Consider the following 19510-nt stretch of genomic DNA (forward strand, 5'->3'; position numbering starts at 1 on the left):
AAAGCAAAATCAGATGCAGCCTGAATTACATAGCACAGTAAAATCCACTTCTATAAAGAATTAACACCAAAGAATCCAGAAGTCAAGTTCTTCACCTGCTGAAAGTGAATTTTCTCCTGAATTTAAAATAATTACCATAATTGGCCTCTTTTTTTTTTTTTTTTTCTGAGTGCAAAGGAAGATGCCAAAAGAAAAAAAAAAAACCCACAAGAAAAAAAAACCACCGAAGTCGGTGTCATCTGAAAAAAAGATGACTACTGGCTGGTTTCTAGTGGTAAGCCTTAAATGTCATAAAGAGAAAAGGAATGGGAGATAGCCTAAAGGAAGGGAAGGCGGGAACAGCCCTCATGAGGGTTCCGCTGCGGCTGCAGATGCCCCGCCAACCCTGCCGGCAGGACCCCACCGCTGCAGCCTCTGGGCACCCGCCACGCTGGGTGCTCGCTGGAGCTTACTGAAATCCCTGGACCGCAGTGACCTCTAGGGGTGAATTGTACATCTGCAGGATTCCCCCAGTTTTGAAGGAAAAGTTTTTCTTCTACACAAAAAGAGTCTTAGGATTTATATTGAGGGTCACCCAAAAATTCCTCCATGAGTACCTCGACAGTATCCAGATATTTGAAACAGTGATAAGTATTTCCAAATATGGACATGATACAAAAAGGTTGCTTTACAGAAAACAGGTTAATGCAATGATCTGAGAACGTGATCTCAGAGTGGAAGAAAATAAAAATAAAAAGTAAAGTCAGACCTTCTGTCTGTTGAATATAGTGGCAAAATTCACAGCTGCCTTAGTGAGTGAAGGATGCAATGGACTTTCATCCATTTTTTACTACCCAAACAAAATGCAGACATAGTCCTGCAAGAATAATGCTCTAAAAACACCCCAGCAAACCTTCGCACCTAAAAGCAGGTAATTTGTAAGTGTTGTTCTGTGATAACCCATTCTTCACTAAAAACACTGAGAATCCAATTACCATTTACTCAGGGACTCCTTTTTCTTGCTGGATCATCTTAAAAAGTCTGTAAGGCAGAGAAATGTATGCTGCCAGGTTATGTTTTAGTACATTGCATGAGGAATTAAAAGCTCAGTTCCTGCTATTTGTAGAAATTGTGTAATCATTTTTTAGCATGCATTAAAAATTACAGGGAACTGGAATAGGTTAAATTAATGATTGTATTACTGTTCAATTAAGCTATAGTTGAATTCTAAGGGAAAAGACAGGACTATAAACTGGAGGTTGTAATTTACAAATCCCACTTCCAGTCCTATGACAGCTGTAAAGGAAACCTTCCCATCTGACCATCCAGGACCCACTCTGGCAGTCACACTTCTACCACCCAAGAGTTTCACCCCAGCTAGTGCCAAACACCCTTTGCAGTGGATGTCTCCAGTGACTCAATGGGTGGCCTCACTAGACTCCCTAAATACACCACTCTCACAAAGTCAGACCAGTTTTCCTTACAGGCTCAGCCACAGGTTTCCCATAACAGAGCCTCAGACATCTGATTTCTCTAAGTACTTCAATCATGGCACAGTCACACATAACCAACTCGAGATCAAGCTGGGTGCTGCCAAGGAGGGACCCTGAACCAAACGGTCCCTGGACTTTTGCATCTGCAGTCCACGCACACAGTAGTCTGGGGTCTTCCTGCTGAGCTGTTGGCTCCTGCTGTATCTCTGAGTGGCCGGTCACCTGGCTGGTGCCACAGGTTCCCATGCCCTTTGTGCAAAGGGGTCAGTGCCAGATCACTGCTCTTGCTGGGAACTCCAGCCATTTCCCCATACACAAAGTACAAGCTGCAACTAGCACTGCAGCAGCACACAAACTACTTGCATTAAGTGTATTCCTCAACACCAAATGCCACTAAGCTTGAAGCTCTGACTTTCTGGCTATTCAAAGGCTTTTTTCCAGAGGTAGCCTGGCCTGTACTGGTATTTCAGAGGTAAGCATTCATACAGAAAGGGGTTACACAGAGAAACAGTTTTATGGTCTTTTTACTGAACATGGAGGATTTCCTCATGTTAGCAGAGGTGTAACATGGCTATATGTCTGTACACCCTGGCAGAACCTGAGGGCTCTCACCACAGGGTTGCCCATGGTGTCTGAAGACACAGCTTGTAAAGATTTATGAAGTGTGGATGTTATATGTTTGGATCCAGTGTTTGAGATGAGAGGAGGAGGTGACACATAGTGGTCCTAAGGAGAAGACGGAAAGTGTGATGATCTGTCCAGATTGCCTGCTGAGGAATGGGCTTCCATCTTCTTCCACCATGGCTGATCCTTGTACATTCAAAGGTATTTAGACAACTGTAGGTTTTGGGGGTTCTGGGGTCCAGTCGGGACGGCCGGACGTAGACGGTGACGGATGGAGACGAGAGATCTCTATAGGCAGGTCTTGGGACACAGCCGGTTTATTGTAAAGGGCGTGGGTATTGGGGCACTGCTCAGAGCTGGTAGACTCAGCTCTGAGCAGGCCCAAGAGAGCAAGAGAGTGAACGGGTGAGAGAGAGAGTGTAAGAGCAAGAGTGGAAGAGAGAGCAGGAGAATAGAACGGAAGAGAGAATGAGAATGAGAATGAGAATGAGAATGTCTGAAGTCCTGGTTACAATACAATAAATCATCTTCTGCACTGAATATTCTAATTGTCACTAACCAATCTAATACAAGATACAAATCCTATAGCATTTACATACAGCCTATAAGAGTTCTTATATTACCATAGAGTGTTACATCTTAACTTCTAAAAACTACTCTTTGGACCCCTTCTGCTGAGCTAGTAGGGTCTGCTCTGACCCTTGGACCTGTTTGCAAGCAGAGGGTATTGTTCCATCAAGAGGGGATTACTTCAGTCGGCCATACCATTGTTTTCTAGTTGTTCAGTAACTAAGACCTGGTATTTCAAAAGTGGCTTTCATTTCGATGTTGCCTGTAGTTTTCATATTCCCAAAATCTTTTGTCAGGCAATCATATTTCCAAGGCTTTCCTGTTTCATCTTCCCCAACATCTCCCCCTTTTCGACGGACAATTAAGATATTAGACATAGTCTTACTCGTCATTTTTTGCACACACTGAAGTATACAAGGTACTGCTACTAAAACTATAATTATTACTACTAGAATAATCAAGCCTATTTTACAGAGTTCCCTTAGCCAGGGTGCAAAGCTCCAACCATCAAACAAACTGTCTAGCCAAGACGAGTTATCTGTTGTAATTTGGTTAGCTAGGTCCCTTAGGTTTTGTAACTGTTTGTGAATGGAAACAGAATGATCGGATAAGTTCATACAGCATAATCCTTCAAAATCTTCACAGCCATGCCCATGTGCTAATAAAAGATAATCAATGTAAGTTTGGTGTCTATGGCTGGAAGTCGGAGAAATGTGATGATTATCACATGGCTAATACTTATCAAAAGTAACATTACTAAAACCTTCTGGAAAAGGCATTTCAACTAAACAGGTTGAAAAAGTTTTGTGTCAGATAGACAGATGGTATCGGAGCCTGCAGATTTGGCTAAAGCAACCCAGACATTTGTCTTTGGTTGATTTACAGGTAAAGCTTCATTATAAAAACAAAAACAAAAGGTTAAAAGCAACATGCATCTACACAAATAATGCTAAAACTCCATTCTTTTCTCGAGCTGTTTCTGGCAGACAATCTTCTCTCAGTGGTTCTGCCGAGTTCACATTTCAGTGCCGGCTTCTCGGCTTCTACTCGTGGGGTCACTGGCTGGTGTGGAGGCGTCAGCAGGCTTTGATGTGTGGTATGGCTTCACGTTTTTTGCTGGAACCCACTTGAGCTCTCCACCTGTGGAAACACATGCAAACCCCTTCCCCCACATTATAAGATCATAAGGTCTTTCTATTTTTCCTGATGCTAAATTCTTAATTAAAACTGGAGGGTGCTCTTTCAGTTTTGCTTTTTTGTTGTTTAGGAAATGTCTATAGATGGGGGGTTCAGGCTCTTCTGCAGAGCTGTTCAAGAAATTAAAAACATACAAGGCTTTATTCAACCTTCTTTGAGGTGTAGCCTGGGCTTCTCCCCTTTTCTGTTGATTTAAAATGCGTTTTAAAGTTTGATGTGTTCCTTTTAGGGTACTTTTTGGCAGTTGTTTAAGATACGGTGAGCAAATGCCACTGTATCTTACAGCACTTTTTAGTTCTTTAATTTGGAGAGTGGAGATGGGAGCCCACATTTTAGGACTGTCAGGCTGTTGGCTAGCTATCACAGGCTTAGTTAATAGACTAAGACTTTCATCTTTATAGATTTGGGGTCTTATTTCATGGCAATCTGTTAATTTAGAATAATCTGAGCACTTTGGAGGATTTTTTGATTCAGAAGGTAGCGCTGACAAACTTTCAGAACTCGTTTTCTCTTTCTGGGTTGCAAGATCCCCGCCGCTTGCCGGCGGGACTCTGGGGCTTATTGCAAACAAATCTGGCTGCTTTTCAGAGTTTACTTGTGTTAGTTTTAAAGCATCAGCTCCGGCAGAGGGGCTCTCCGTCTCCCCTGCCACTGGAGCTGCATTATTGCTCTCGGTTCCCCCCCTGCTCGCAGCTTCTGAGGCGAGGCTGCGCTGCGCGGAGGGATACGGCTGTACGGTGTCGGGGGACCCCGGCGGGGGCGGCTGTGGCGTGGGGATGGGACCCGGCAGGGGCAGCGATGGAACGGCAGAGTTCGGGAGTGGTGCAGCCGATCTCGGTGGCGGCGGGCGAGGAGGCGGGGTGGAGCTGCGCGGCGGAGTCGCGGGAGGATGCGCGGCTGGTCCCGGGAGCGGTGCTGAGGTTGGAGAAGTCTGAGCGGAGTGATATCGCTGGTCCGGGAGTTGCAGCAATTGGGCATGCGCGTGTTGCGTCATCAGGTCCGCGCGGTAGGCTGTAAGGGCAGCAGTCCATGTGGCGGGCGGTTCAGGCAAAGTGGGAGATGGCAGGACTGCAGAACCAGGGGCTGGGGCTGCGGTCGCGGGAGGCAGGAGGGCTGGTGGCTGGATCGCGGCGTGCTGCTGCTGGAAGCTTGTAGGCTGGGCTGGGGTGGGTGGTGGTGCCGCGGGAGACGGGGCTGCAGTGCCGGGAGACGTAGCTGGAGCAGGGGCAGGTACAGAGGAGACTGCAGACATCCGTGCAGGCAGCGCGGCACCGGCATCAAGTGGCTCGCGGAGCTGGGGCGCTCCCAGCGCAAGCGATGGTGTGCGGGGATTGGGGAACCGCACAGAAACGGCAGGAGGAGCGGGAGTAGACACAGGCGGCTGCTGTGCCGCCACGGGGCCGGGGGACCGCTCGGGGCGTGCTGTGTGCGCTTGAACGGCAGGGTGGGGGGGTAGGGTTCCTGCGGTAACGTGCACAGGGGGTGCCGGAGACAGCAGGACAGCAGTGGCCGGCGCTCTGGGCACCAGTGTTTCGGGAGCGGCAGGGGACTGTGAAGACGCAGCAGCGGCAGACGCGGATGGAACAATGGCTATCATCGGCGCCGTGTGGGGGGGGGGGACCTGGGGGCCTGGAAGAAGGGTCGCCGCTTGGCTTTGGGGGGGGCCGGCTATAATGGCAGCCACGGCCATAACCGGCGCGGCTGGGGGAGGGGTAACACCCGTAGGTAGCAGGGGGGTAGGCGCTGGCCCCGCCGGGGTACCGCCGGGGGGCGGGGCCATCATGATGTCAGCAGCGGGGGGTGGGGTAGCAATGACGGCAGCGGCGGGGGTGGAGCCGCGGTGACGGAACCGGGGGGGGGGCACGGAGGGGCAGGGGCAAGGGGCGGGGCCGCGGAGACGCTGGCACTGAGGGCGGGGGCCGCGGGGGATGGGGCAGCGCGGAGGAACGGGATGGGGGGAGGGGCGGGAGGGGCCGTAGGGTCCGGTGGGGTGGCTGGGGCCGGGGGTAACGGGCGCGGGGGCCGCGAGCGCGGGGGGCGGGGCGGCGCGCGTCAGCCGGACCGCGGGTATCGGAGCCGCGGGGTCCGGCGGAGGGGCGGGGGCCGTGCTCCGCTGCGGGCTCGCGACGGCAAGGGGCGGACTCGCAGCTGGAACCGGGCTCGGCGGGGTGACTGCTGCGGGCGGCGCCACCGCGGCAAACAGCTCTACCAGCGCTCTGCAAGCTGGGATCAGCTGTGCAGCTGCCATATCTCGGTAGGAGATATTATTAAAGAGCTTAACTCCAACTGTGTCCCAAAAGTCTCTTGTAAAGACGGCTGAACGGTCAGCATTTGGGAAATTAAGTCGGGTCCATTCTAAAAGATTTTTTAGCTCGTGTTTAGGCAACTGACTTGGACCAGAGCTTATAAGTAAATGCTTAAGTTGCTTATAGAGATCTCTGTCATGGGCAGAGTGGGTTTGTCCCATTTTTTAGACCAGTATGATACTCACTTAGGTGATGTCGCAGGAGCAGCGTCCTTACTCAGATGTCTGTCGTGGGGGGCTGGCCAGGCACTCCACTCGGCACTCAGGACGCCGCTTTTCGGTCCTTTCCCAGAGCTCCGATTTCAGTCGTCGCTTGGCAACGGCTTTCCGTGCTCAGGACCTCACGGGTGGGTCCGCACTGAGCTCCAGTGCGGGCGGTGCTCAGCACTACTCGCCTGTGCTCGGGGCGTGCGGCAGATTTCCCTCCGCAGAGCTCCAGTCAGTACTGCTTAGCAGCGTGTCCGTGCTCGAGGGGTGATTCGGCAGACCTCCTCAAAGAGCTCCAGGGGGCCGCTGCGCAGCAGTGGTGGCCCGTGCTCGAGGACTGCCAGGCAATTGCCTCCAAGAGCTCCAGGTAAACCCCGTGCTCGAAGGCTGGCTCAGCAGAATTATAGAGCTCCAGCTATTACGATGCACAGCATCGGTATGCCGTGCTCACGACAAGTTCTAGGTGGCTATAACTGGTCTTTTAGTTACCGTCCATGGAGAAAAGTCCTACAGATGGAGAAAGCTGAACCGGGCGTTCAATCACGTTGTGCGCCAGGCTGCAGGTGCTGGGTGTGGGCTCGGCAATCACGGTGGGCACCAGACTGTAGGTTACGGGGGTTCTGGGGTCCAGTCGGGACGGCCGGACGTAGACGGTGACGGATGGAGACGAGAGATCTCTATAGGCAGGTCTTGGGACACAGCCGGTTTATTGTAAAGGGCGTGGGTATTGGGGCACTGCTCAGAGCTGGTAGACTCAGCTCTGAGCAGGCCCAAGAGAGCAAGAGAGTGAACGGGTGAGAGAGAGAGTGTAAGAGCAAGAGTGGAAGAGAGAGCAGGAGAATAGAATGGAAGAGAGAATGAGAATGAGAATGAGAATGTCTGAAGTCCTGGTTACAATACAATAAATCATCTTCTGCACTGAATATTCTAATTGTCACTAACCAATCTAATACAAGATACAAATCCTATAGCATTTACATACAGCCTATAAGAGTTCTTATATTACCATAGAGTGTTACATCTTAACTTCTAAAAACTACTCTTTGGACCCCTTCTGCTGAGCTAGTAGGGTCTGCTCTGACCCTTGGACCTGTTTGCAAGCAGAGGGTATTGTTCCATCAAGAGGGGATTACTTCAGTCGGCCATACCATTGTTTTCTAGTTGTTCAGTAACTAAGACCTGGTATTTCAAAAGTGGCTTTCATTTCGATGTTGCCTGTAGTTTTCATATTCCCAAAACCTTTTGTCAGGCAATCATATTTCCAAGGCTTTCCTGTTTCATCTTCCCCAACAGACAACTCATCTGGTTGTTTCTCCAAAGTAATTTTATTGCCATTAAAATTTAAAAAAACATGAACTCCTCTGCAAGGGAAAAAAAAATCACAAAAAAAATAGACCAGCTAGTTAGGATTTAGTTGACACAAGACCACAGACAGGGGAAATACTGCCTGGTATAAAATGAAAAAAAAAAAATTTTAGAAGGCCCAATGCTTCTTTAAGCAAGGGACAATCAGAGCAAAACAGCCTTGCAAATCAATCATCCATTACAAACCAGAACATATCGGCATATGAGTCTGCAGTCACTTAGGATAGGGGCAAAGTCTCCTGATGCCAGCACTGCTTGAGGCTTTCTGAGACATCGGGTCATTTCACTGAAAGGTGAAGGCTGCAGATAGAACAGAACATATATGAAAATTAATTTAAAAGAAGGGGAAAATCATCTTGTGAGTGTTGTTGGGATGATTACAGGTAAATGCAATGCATTGACTAAGTAACAAGCAGGAGGGGGAGGGTAGCATAACTGAGCTTACTGCATACAACAAAACCAGCATTCAAAGCAATTGATGATATTTTCATAACCTTACTGGAAACAGGAAAAGACAGAGATTCAAACAAAAGTTAAGTGACATAACATAAGAGGTCGCTCTAGAATAGAATTACGAGGCCCTGGAAGCTCCCGTTAACCTTGTGGGGTGACAAACAATCAGGAAAAACAGCTGCCCTGTAGTGGAAGAAAATTATACCAGATTGCAAACTGGGTTAGTTTTTTCCCCCTGCACGCAACTTTTTCAAAAATATATAATGTTTATACATATATGCCCAAAACAGCTCTTATATTTTTTCTCTTCTCCCATTGATACTAAAAAATATCAGATGGAACCAGACTCGACCTAATAGCAATGTGCCAAGGTGGAACAAACTCTCACATGAGAAACAGATGGAATCTTCACCAGTTACATTCAATTACTGGGGAAAATACTATTGCCCATGGTAAGTAGTGCAGCTTCACTTAACACACGTCTCAGTTTGAGACAAGTTTAGGGAGAAATGCCCTGGAAGGGATGTCTCCTCCACAGAAGAAAGGTTTCAACATTCCCTCCCCCCACCAGTATGAAAGGAATTTCTTGGAGGAAAGTGAAAAAAACTATTTATTTAACAAGCAGAGGAATTGTTTCCTGGTTGGCACAGGAAACAATTGAGTAATGTTAGATAATAAACCTCCTCTCTCTGCAGAGAAAGCTGGTGGATTTAGAGCTCCTTCTGTAGCTGGCTCGGCCCCTCCCGAGGTCCAAGGCCAGGATGCGGCATCCCTGCAGCCTCACTGCTGGTCCACAGGGTCTGATGATCTGGTTCTTGGATCACAGCCAGGCCGAACAGCTCCAGAAGAGGAAGAAGTTACCAGAGGATTTTGGTATGCCAGTATGGGAAAATTTCTTGCCTCAGCTAACAGGCTAGCTAAAAGCAGGAGGGTGTTCCCTCAGCTCTGCAGTGGTGAGAACACAGGGGAGTGTGTGTGAGTCCTTGAACACAAACTGCGCTGAAGAATTCGCCTGGCTTCTCTCCCCGCTCTTCTGGACCCAGCTTAAAGGTGCAGGACCCATTTCTGGGCATAAAGCAGACGATAGTGAAATACAGTATTATCATAAAATCACCCCAAGACAGGTTATCAAATGGGGAAGGGAGGGGTGGGAGAGAGCAAGTGGGTGGTTTCACCAAACTACTAAAAAAAATGAAGATCAATGGAAAACTGTTGCAGTGGGGATACTGCAACACGCATATATCAAACCAGGAGTCCCGTGGAAAGGAAATATATATGGACAGACAGATTCTTGATAGCTGTTTCAGAGATGTTTATTTCTCCAGCCGCATGGCCGGGGCTCTGCTGAGGAACTGTTCCAGTCACGGGACCAAGGGTCCTTCTGCCCGCGCAGGGAACACAAACCAACCAATGGGAACGAGGCTGAGCAGGGACAGGGAAACCCCGTGTCTGTGCCCTCAGGGCCCCTCTCCCAGGGCTACATGGCAGGGGAGGGACCCCAACACCTCACCCGTTTTATTTTAATAAAAGGAGAATGAAAACAACTGGATAAACATAACAAGAACAGTTTCAAGACAAAACAAGCCACCCTCCTGAGTCTTTAAATGTCCAAACAGATTCTCTGGAACATCTTAGGGCTGACAGAAGGGAGACAGAACTCTGAGCATGCTTTGTGGGGAAACTGAGGCAGGAGAGGGTTTAACTTCTTCCCTCCCCCTTTTCATCCCCCACTCGACATTGGAAAGGGATTTTTGGGGAAACAATTGGCAAAAGCATGGTTTTGTGAGGGAAACCATGGGTGAAAAAACGGATTGGGAATACACTGGGGGTAATAGGACATAGGGTAAAAGGGAAAGGTGGGATTAGGAAAGGGAAACTGTAGGGGGGGCTTACAATGGAGATATTGTCTAACATGACTACGATTTTTTGCATATATACTGCCTTTTACAGGAACACCATCAGGCCCAGTGACCTGCGATGCTTGTAACCCTTTTCTCCCTAGAACAATTTTGAATTCCACGACTTCTCCATCTCCCAAGCTTGGGATGCATTTTTCAGGGTTATTCTTTTTAATAGCAGTTCTATGCACGAATATGTCCTGCTGGTTGTCACACCTTGTTATAAAACCATAATTTTGCTTAACATTATACCATTTTACTAGCCCCAAGATCTTAGTTACTATGATCTTTTCCTTTTTCCGAGTGGCTGCTGTTTTCTGTCTCGCTGCGTCTTTGTTCTCTCTTTCAGTTGCTCCCGTGTTGGAATTGTCGGGGCTGCTGGTGCCTGCGTGCTCTTCCCGGGGTCGCGTTCGGGGCTGCGCGGGCCGGGCCGGGCCGTGCCGCTCAGTTCTCCGTGCGTCTCCTCCTCTGGTCACAGCTTCGCTGCCGCTGCCGGGCGCTGCACCCACGTCTCGGCCGGGCCCCCAAGCGACGACTCCCCCACGCCCGGCTCCAGCGCGCGTCTCGGCTGGGTGCGGCTCCGCTCCACCGCCATCGCCGCCTGCCGCCGCCCGCGCGCCGCCCCTCTCGGCCGGGCGTTCACGGGGCTCGCTCCACCACGCGCTGCACGGGACCGGACGGGCACCGCCAGGTCCCGCCGCTCCCCGCTCCGCCACCGACACTGCGGCTCGCGTGGCTCCGCCCGCGCGCGGGAACTGCCTCGCTGCTGCTCGCAGAGCGCTCGGCGCACGTGGCCTGGGCCGCACGGTCCCTGCGCCAGGCTTCCCTTCGCCAGGACACAGCTGACATTGCTCAACAGTCTCGGTAACTAAATAATATTCACAAAAATATTCTTCCATCGGCATATGTTTTGACTCCAATATTAACTGTGTCCAAACGGTTTTCCAAAAGCCCTTGGTAAGAATTAAATCCCAAGAAACATAGAAAAAGTTCTTAAACAACCATGCCAGGAAGTGTTTCAGTTCTTTTTGAGCTTGAATCAAGCTAAAATTCACAAATCGTTGTTCAAGAATCATTTTTAGTTTAAGATAAATGTCCATATGCGGCTCTGAGAGCCAAGAGTCTTCCCACCGTTCCTCCATAGTTTAGATACGGAATAGCAAAGCAAAACCAAGAAGAGGAATCCAAAGTTTCCAGGGTTTACTCACACAAATCAGTCGCTTAGGGATCGGGGATCGTTCTGCTCTCAATTCTCCACCATTTGTTGCAGTGGGGATACTGCAACACGCATATATCAAACCAGGAGTCCCGTGGAAAGGAAATATATATGGACAGACAGATTCTTGATAGCTGTTTCAGAGATGTTTATTTCTCCAGCCGCATGGCCGGGGCTCTGCTGAGGAACTGTTCCAGTCACGGGACCAAGGGTCCTTCTGCCCGCGCAGGGAACACAAACCAACCAATGGGAACGAGGCTGAGCAGGGGCAGGGAAACCCCGTGTCTGTGCCCTCAGGGCCCCTCTCCCAGGGCTACATGGCAGGGGAGGGACCCCAACAGAAAACAACCAAATCTATCTATGGCACCAAACAACAAGGCCCCCTCCTGTTCCCTGAGTGTCTTTACTCTGTCTTCAGTAGCTTTTAATCTGCCTTTCCAAATGAAACCTCTTCTGGCAAGGTTACTTTTCTTATACTTAATTTCCGTTTACACAAGGATGTGAGTTATTGTCTGTTTTCTCAACTGTACAGTGATATCGTCTTCACTAAATATTGGCTCTCAGCTCTTTCCTCAAACTTGTGGCTCTTCCTACAGTATATGACTTGCTTTCATTGAAAGAAAGTTTGCCATTTTGTTAATAAAATTCACATTTTTAAAGAAAGAAACTGAAACCTCTCTTCAAATTACCTACACTCATATAAACTAATTATGCTAGTTTGGTAATGAATATGTCAAACTCCAATGGTGATTTGCACTTTACACTGGCTCTGTGTGGGTTTGCAATAACATTTGCTACACTAAAAACATGAGGTGAAATCTTGGCCTCATTTGAATCAATGATTTTTTTCTCTTTCAGCTTCCTCAGGCCTGTGCCGCGTTGGTGCCTACTGAATTCAGAGGTATCATCTGATTGATGTGACCATGGCCATATGGACACATCCTTTGCCACATGGCATCACAAATTAGAATCTGATATTTTTCTCCCAAGAAGTGTAAGATGTGTACACTATATGATGGTGCCATAAAATATTTATTTATGTTAAGCCCCTGCTCCCATGAAAATCAACAGTAAAGAATTGTGGTGATCTCAAAGGGACAGGATTTCACCCTAAAACATATAGAAGGGCAGTTCTCTAATTGGGGAGCGCAGAGGAGCTAAGCTTGAGTCCTGGAAGCAGCTTTGATGCAGAGTTTTCTTCATACAGATGTGTAAATATAGTCCATTGCCTTTTTGCTGCTCTATTCCATCTTTTGACTGCTTTACAACACAAACATTTTCTGCTTTTTGTTACACAAGTGTCAGATTTGCTTCCCCTCCACTGTCTTTCCCCTAAAGTAAGGGGCATCCATCAAGCCAGCCGTAACTAGGTAAAGCTGAGCAGTTTGATACGCGTGGGATCAGGGAAGACTGAGTCTTGCTCCGTTATGTCAATCATTTATGGCTTCCAGCAACTATCTTGAGGAAAGGGATGAACACCCCTTTTATTTTCTCAGTTTCCTGTTATTTTATTCAGGATTTTGTTGTTAGAGCAATTACAATAATACTTGAGAAAAAGAGAAGTCAAGTAACAAATATGGAGAAAATAGAAGTATGGGAAGGAGAAGGAAATGTCTCTGTATAAAAACATAACATGCAGCTAGGGAGTGTCTCAGATATGTTCTGCTTCGGTGAGCACTCATGCAGTATTCATTCAGCCTTAAGAAGGATGTTTTCTCCAAGGTGCAGACTGTATAACTATCTCAGAAAAGTTTTATGCCTAGCACTTCTTTTAAAGATAAAATAATTTAGGTTGTTGGCTAAACTGGCCTCAAATAATGCTGAACTTTACCATCTTCTTTCTCTCTTACCCCACCCCTTAGGTACATCTCACCCACTGCCCTCCTTCAGCTACCTCTGTTGCCTTCAACTCCCCAGTGAATTAAGGCAGCTCTCTCCAGGTTAGGTACTCCACAGCTATCATCATCCCCTGGGTCTCTTTCTGAGCCTCATAGTCTCAAAATCTATTTTCCAGACCTATCTTTAGAAAGAGCATACTGTGAAGCAGTGGGACCAACTCAGATTTCAAAGAATGACAGAATGACCCTTAAGATCATCTAGTTCCAACCTCCCCACTATGGCCAGGGACACCTTTCACTACACCAGGTTGCTCAAAGCCCCATCCAACCTGCCCCTGAACACTTCCAGTGATGGGCCATGCACAACTTCTCTGGATATCCTGTTCCATTGGCTCACCAAACTCATACTCTTCCTAATATCTTATCTAAATCCACCCTCTTTTGGTTTAAAGCCATTTCAATTTTAGGCCATTTCAACCCCTTACCCTGGTCTTTACATGCCAGCATCGCCAGTGCTTGCTAGGCTAATGATCACATGGCAACATCCCTGGGCAAGCTACAGACAAGAGGGCAGTGGGTCTCTCTTCTCTGTATGGATCACTAGCACAGAACTGCTATGGGGAAAATGCAAAGTATTATGTGGTAGTATAGAATCACACAGACATCTAGCATGAATAACAGAAAATTCTATTTAAAGCTTCAGAAAACTCTGTAAAAGGAAAGCTTTTCAATAACTCTGGGTTTCTCTTAATGTGCTTTTTGAAGTCCACACAAAGACAATTAAATGCCTAAAATGTGTAACTAACACAAAATCCCAGTGGCTGCTGGTGAAGAAATCCTGTCTAGACTTTTGCATGTAACTTCCAGTGCTGTGGCTATGCTGCTTTATATTATGGAGCCTGTGGTACATTGACATAATAAAGTGGTTTGTAAAAGAACTGAAGGCTGAATCAATCCTGGGAGCAGCTGTGGACAGCTAATAGCATTAAAGGAGTTTAGACAGAATAATGAAAGCATCATAGCTGAAAAAAAGTAATGCAACAAGTTTTTATTTCAGTGTCATTTCTGCAATAACAACAAAAATTAAACAGAGTAAGTTTCTTGATGAGAGGCTAAATCTAATAGGGAAATTGGACCACTGCTTAGACATCAAGGTATCTTTCAAACCACTTATGTTTTTATAACTGTTGTGGAGACGTTGCTTGCCTCCCAAAGACTGTAAAACTCATGATTTCTGTTAAGATATCATCTCAGCTTCTTAACAATAAAACACTCAAGACAACAGAAATGGTGTTTTTCTACTTACTGTTCAAGATCTCACTAACAAAAGGGTACACAGAAATTTGATGCTTTCTTGAGTTTATATAGTGTCGGTTTTACCTCCAATGTTTCATTTGGCATGCCTGCCAGTGCTAGCATTGGACTGTAAAGTAAACAAATGAAGTTTTGTGGGGAGAAAATATTCACTCAAGAGTTTCCATTGCTGAATATTGCAGAAACCCAGGAAAGGAATATTTAAGAAAAGCCAGTGGGCAATCTTCATTCATTTCTACTTCCAGTATCTTTTCCAAATCCTTTCTTTCATCAGCTACTTTAACTCCTAATAAAAAAAAAAATCAATACAGTAAATTAAGAAAATAAAATCTTCAATCCCTAATGTACTTTATCCAAAAGTGTCACCAGGGTCTCATTCAGTGCAGTTGGCTGAAGCTGCAAGGCTAATGTTCATGTCCATTAGTGAATATTAGAGTTGGTCTGATCTCTAATTTTAGTCATCTTGTCTTCAATAGCCTGTAGGTTTTCTTTGGCAGGCTGTTTGTAATGCTAATGAATTGATCACTGCTGGATTGCTCAAGAACTACATCAGCTTTATAGACAGTGTGTTTAAGCTCCCTCAGATTTATATTCACTCAGCTGTTCCAGTTACCTCAGCCCTGTGCTGCAAGTGCTTGCCATAAAGAAATGAAAGCACCCAAACTAAACAGAATGGGTTTTTATCAACCAAATGTTTTAACAATTTTAATGTTTTGGGGGTTTTTTTCTGTCTAGGATTCAAGGTCTATCCAGGTTTCAAGTAGTGAGGTTTGTAGCATCCTTAATATAGTCTTTGAGGTAACAGACTGAGGTAAGGGTGTGCCAAATAGAGAAAAAAGGATTCCTGCACCATCACTACTGCAGTTTCTATAATCCAAGGCACCAGGTCAATAAAACAAATGGTACAGGAAAGAAGAATGGCATGAAATAGTAAGGCACTTGGCATTGCAACAGGTAAACAGCAGGATGCTGTTGTGGTATTTTTGTAGGCATTGTGAGACACAATCAATTTAAGGAGATTTTCCTAATTATTCAAGGGGTACCTGGATACACTAGTGATTCAAATTCAGGACAAACAAGGAGAGCATTCATATTACAGGATATGACCGATATTTTCTTAACCCAGCCTACAGTTTTAAGACTATTAGATCACATCACTGCTTGAGCAGGGCACGAATGCTCCGTTAGACAAAGTTAGTGGTTGATTTTTTAGTAAGTTAGGTCAGATTAGTAAATATAAATGACAATGAAAACTTGTCTAATATCAACATGCATGCTACTCTAAAAGTCTAGCTATCATTCAGAGTGTGTCTAGAACAGAATGACAAAGAGAATGCTGCTTCATACTAGAACAACTTGCTTTCAAATTTTAGGTCCATTGTCACTTTCACTAAAACCAAAATTTTGTGTTTCATTCTCTTTCACACTCTTTGGGTTGATCACAGAGTTTTCAAGAGCTGACAGATTTTTTGTATCATTGAGGTCAATCAGTAGGATCTATATCAAAATCCTGTAGGATCTTCTAACCCTACATAAGCTTTGGAACATTTCTCTTATTTCACACAACTGGGTCTAGAGCTTAGAACATCTCGGCACCAAGCTAACATTGAAATACAAAACAACATCTCAGGAGAAAGGGAGGTGAGTCTGCTGCTATTCAGCTTTAAAAACACATATTTCAAATTATCCAGTAGTTAATTTAATCTGACAAATGCTGATGGTCTACATGAAATGAATTTTTATGCCTGTCTAGCTCCTGGTAAAAAATTCCAGCACTAAACGGATTTTGACTTTAGTCACAACTTCTCATCTTAAATATATCTGCTGAAACAGGCTCAAGCACTATGATTGATTCTGCTGAACAGCCCATTCATGCCCACATTACCACTAACAGTCCCACTGAAATTTTGCCTACAGGTAAAATTAGGATCCAGCTTCATAATCCCAAAGCATCTCTTTCAGTATGCAAATGCTTGCCATGGCAACACTCATCACAACACTGGTGTTGCTTTGAGTGCCTACCTACTCCCCACGAAGGAGACCTGGTCCTCCAGAGCTTTTATTCTGCCACAACTCAAAGCTTTTCATCTCCGCTGGAAAGGGAAAAAAAAGGAGTGGGACATAAACATTTATTAGCACATTAGTTTATGTAATTTCTGCAACACAAAAACATAGAAGAAGCAGCTGTCACCTGCTATTTCGGATTATGGCTCTTCAATATTCTTTATGAGGACACCTTTAACCTTCAGTCATGTTTCTGATCAGTCTTTAGCCTTTTACAATGAGCCAAGCAAAGTAGAATTTTTTTTATTAATACTGTTGATTGGCATTTGAAGGACAGTTTTCCTCTGGGAAAAACCTGCCATGTTTTGCTGCAGTAACATATGTTTGGGGTGGCAGGGGTACGGTATTTGTTATCAACCATATGATAGAAAAATGTTAGATAGTAAAACAATCTGATCTGTGTCAGAAGGAGTGAAAACCTTGAACAATGGAAACAATCAGAATGTTTAGGTATCACTTTGGTGAGGTTTGAGATGGCTCAAAAGCACTATTGGGAAATTGGATGTTTGTAGTGCTTGATATTGGAAGCTTGGGGTATTTGATATTAAGAATGTTATATTAATTTTCTGAAATATTAATTTTCCTTGGAAGTAGTTTTTTGATGAGGTGAAAGAGCTATTGAAATAATTCACACTCCAAATGCAAAAGGTCAATATTTTTAAAAAACCACCTGAACAAAAAAAAGTAAGATTGAAAAAAACTAAACCAATCTTGGTCTTCCTTATTCTGCTATTATGTTCTGTTATTCACTCTAGCACAGATGACAGCTGACTGTCATGGTTTAACTCCAACCAGCAACCAAGACCCATGCAGCTACTCACTCACTCACCCCTGGTGGAATAGGGGGGAGAATCAGAAGACTAAAAGAGAAAAAACTGCTGGGTTGAGGTAAAGACACTTTATTGGTAAAGCAATAGTTGCATGTACAAGCAGAGCAAAAAAAACCTAATTTATTCACTGCTTCTCATGGGTGGACAGGTGTTCAGCCATCTCCAGGAAAGCTGGACTCCATCATACATAATGGTGCCTTGGGAAGACAAACGCCGGAACTTCAGATACCTTTCCCTTCCTCCTTCCGTCCCTCACTTTATATACTGAGCATGAAGCCGTATTGTCTGGGATATCCCTTTGTTCAGCTGAGGTCAGCTGTCTCAGCTGTGTCCCCTCCCAGTTTCTTGTGCACACCCAGACTACTCGCTAGTGGGGCAGTATGACAAGCAGAAAAGGCTTTGAGGCTGTGCAAGCACTGCTCAACAGTAAGTAAAACATCCCTGTATTATCAATGCTGTCTACAGCACAAATCCAAAACATGGCTCCATACTAGCTACTAGGAAGAAAATTAACTCAAACCCAGCCAAAAGCAGCCCACTGAATTACAGGGAAATAGGAATTTTAAAATGTATTTTATAATTGCAAACACTGAAACAAAATAAAAAAGGTACCCTTAGGAAGACAGAGAAATTCTCTGACGCCATTGGTCATCTGAAGGATTTTCCTTGCTGATGTGATTCTTTAATGTGTAGCCCCTTTCCCACAGACCGTACGCGTGGCAGGGACACACTCGCCTGGGGATACTCCCGGCGCCACAGGTGCCTCGTGACCCACTTCTCCCGTGCTGGCCCCTTCCAGCCGCCCGCAGTCGCTTCCGTTTCTATCCATAACAGAACTCGTTACTATGGAAACTGCGATAGAGCCGTCCATTGTAGGAGCTGTCTTCCCACCCACAAGGGTTCCGAGGGGCGCAGCCCCCCCTCTGCTAGCACCCATGGGGATCACGTCACCGCCCGCGCGTCTCGCATTCCTGCCCCCGTCAGGGGCTGTGCGGGCTGCACGGCGGCCCGTCCGGTGGTCCTGGGCTGGGCCCCGGTGCCGCCCCATGCCCCAGCCATTTCCAGGGCGACAGCAGGGCCACCTCAGCCGCCGCCGCTCTCAGAGCGGCTGTTTTCCCCCTTCCGTCACAGGAGGCGTGCCCTAAGAGCTCGCCGCACCGTCCCGTGACTTCAGCCGCGGCTCTGGGAGCCACCCGCTCCCCGAAATCCCGGAAAAAAACCCAAAAAAATTCCTTCCTTGCACACAGCAGAAGCTGGGCCCCCCTCCGAATTGGCCTGCTTCAACTTGCTGAGGTCCAGGACCTCTCTTTCCACAGATGGAATACTGCCTATGTTCAGTACAATATAGGACGTGGGCGCCCCTTCCCCTTTTTCCACAATGGCGCGCACAGAGCTGACTCCGGCCGCTTCGAAGAACCTGTCCCGTTTAGGCCTAGGCGTCTCTACGCGAACACAACGATCAAAACCTGCGCGTGCTAAAAACGACACTTTGGAATGTCATTTGCTCCTCTCCACCAATAAACAACCTCAGCCGGTGGCACATACACACGCCCCGCCTCCCCCCTTCCCCCCCCCCCGCAGCCGAGCTGGGGCGAGCTGCGAAAAGCAGCGAAAGGAAAAAAGCGCTCGAGTACCCACTCCAAATGCAAGTCACCCTCCACACCCATGCCTGGCCAGAATAAGTGACCTAACAAACCTTGAAAAACCAGTGGGATCGTGCAAAAGGTCGCAATTTGGTTCCTAAGAACCGAGATTTTACAGAAATTGCTAGCAATTACTGAAATTACACAGATACACAATACACACACAATTACACAGTACACAATGGAAAGAGCTGCCATTTTGTTACCTCCTGCGGGGTCCTGGGACCATGGCTCCTCACCTCAGGTCACTGCAGGGAAATTCTTTAAAAAGTTTCCAGCAGGGAAGAATTCCTTGCAAGATGTATCCGATCTGGTCCAGAAGAAGGCTACCAGGTCCCAGTTTCATCTGGGTCTCCAGAAAACCGATGCCTTAAAGACCTAGAAATGAAACAACACACTTTTGAGAAAATATTAATATAGGAGGTAATACAAAGGCTGGTCTTTATTGGAAGCCTCCAGGGGCAGATATGGAAAATGCCCACCCCCACACGGGGTCAATACAGTTCTATGAGTT

At 46.5% G+C, this 19510-nt stretch overlaps 1 long non-coding RNA gene across 1 annotated transcript; it reads right to left on the reverse strand.

The window, feature by feature from the left end:
- Positions 1–210: 210 nt before the first annotated feature.
- LOC125322638 lies at positions 211–18833 on the reverse strand. Its single transcript, XR_007202137.1, has 3 exons — positions 17966–18833; positions 7671–8040; positions 211–2309 (listed from the first exon to the last, which is right to left on the reverse strand). It is a non-coding gene; the product is annotated as an uncharacterized LOC125322638 (long non-coding RNA).
- Between the last annotated feature and the right edge of the window lie 677 nt (positions 18834–19510).

Source organism: Corvus hawaiiensis, chromosome 1, assembly GCF_020740725.1.
Source record: "Corvus hawaiiensis isolate bCorHaw1 chromosome 1, bCorHaw1.pri.cur, whole genome shotgun sequence".
Lineage (NCBI taxonomy): Eukaryota > Metazoa > Chordata > Aves > Passeriformes > Corvidae > Corvus > Corvus hawaiiensis.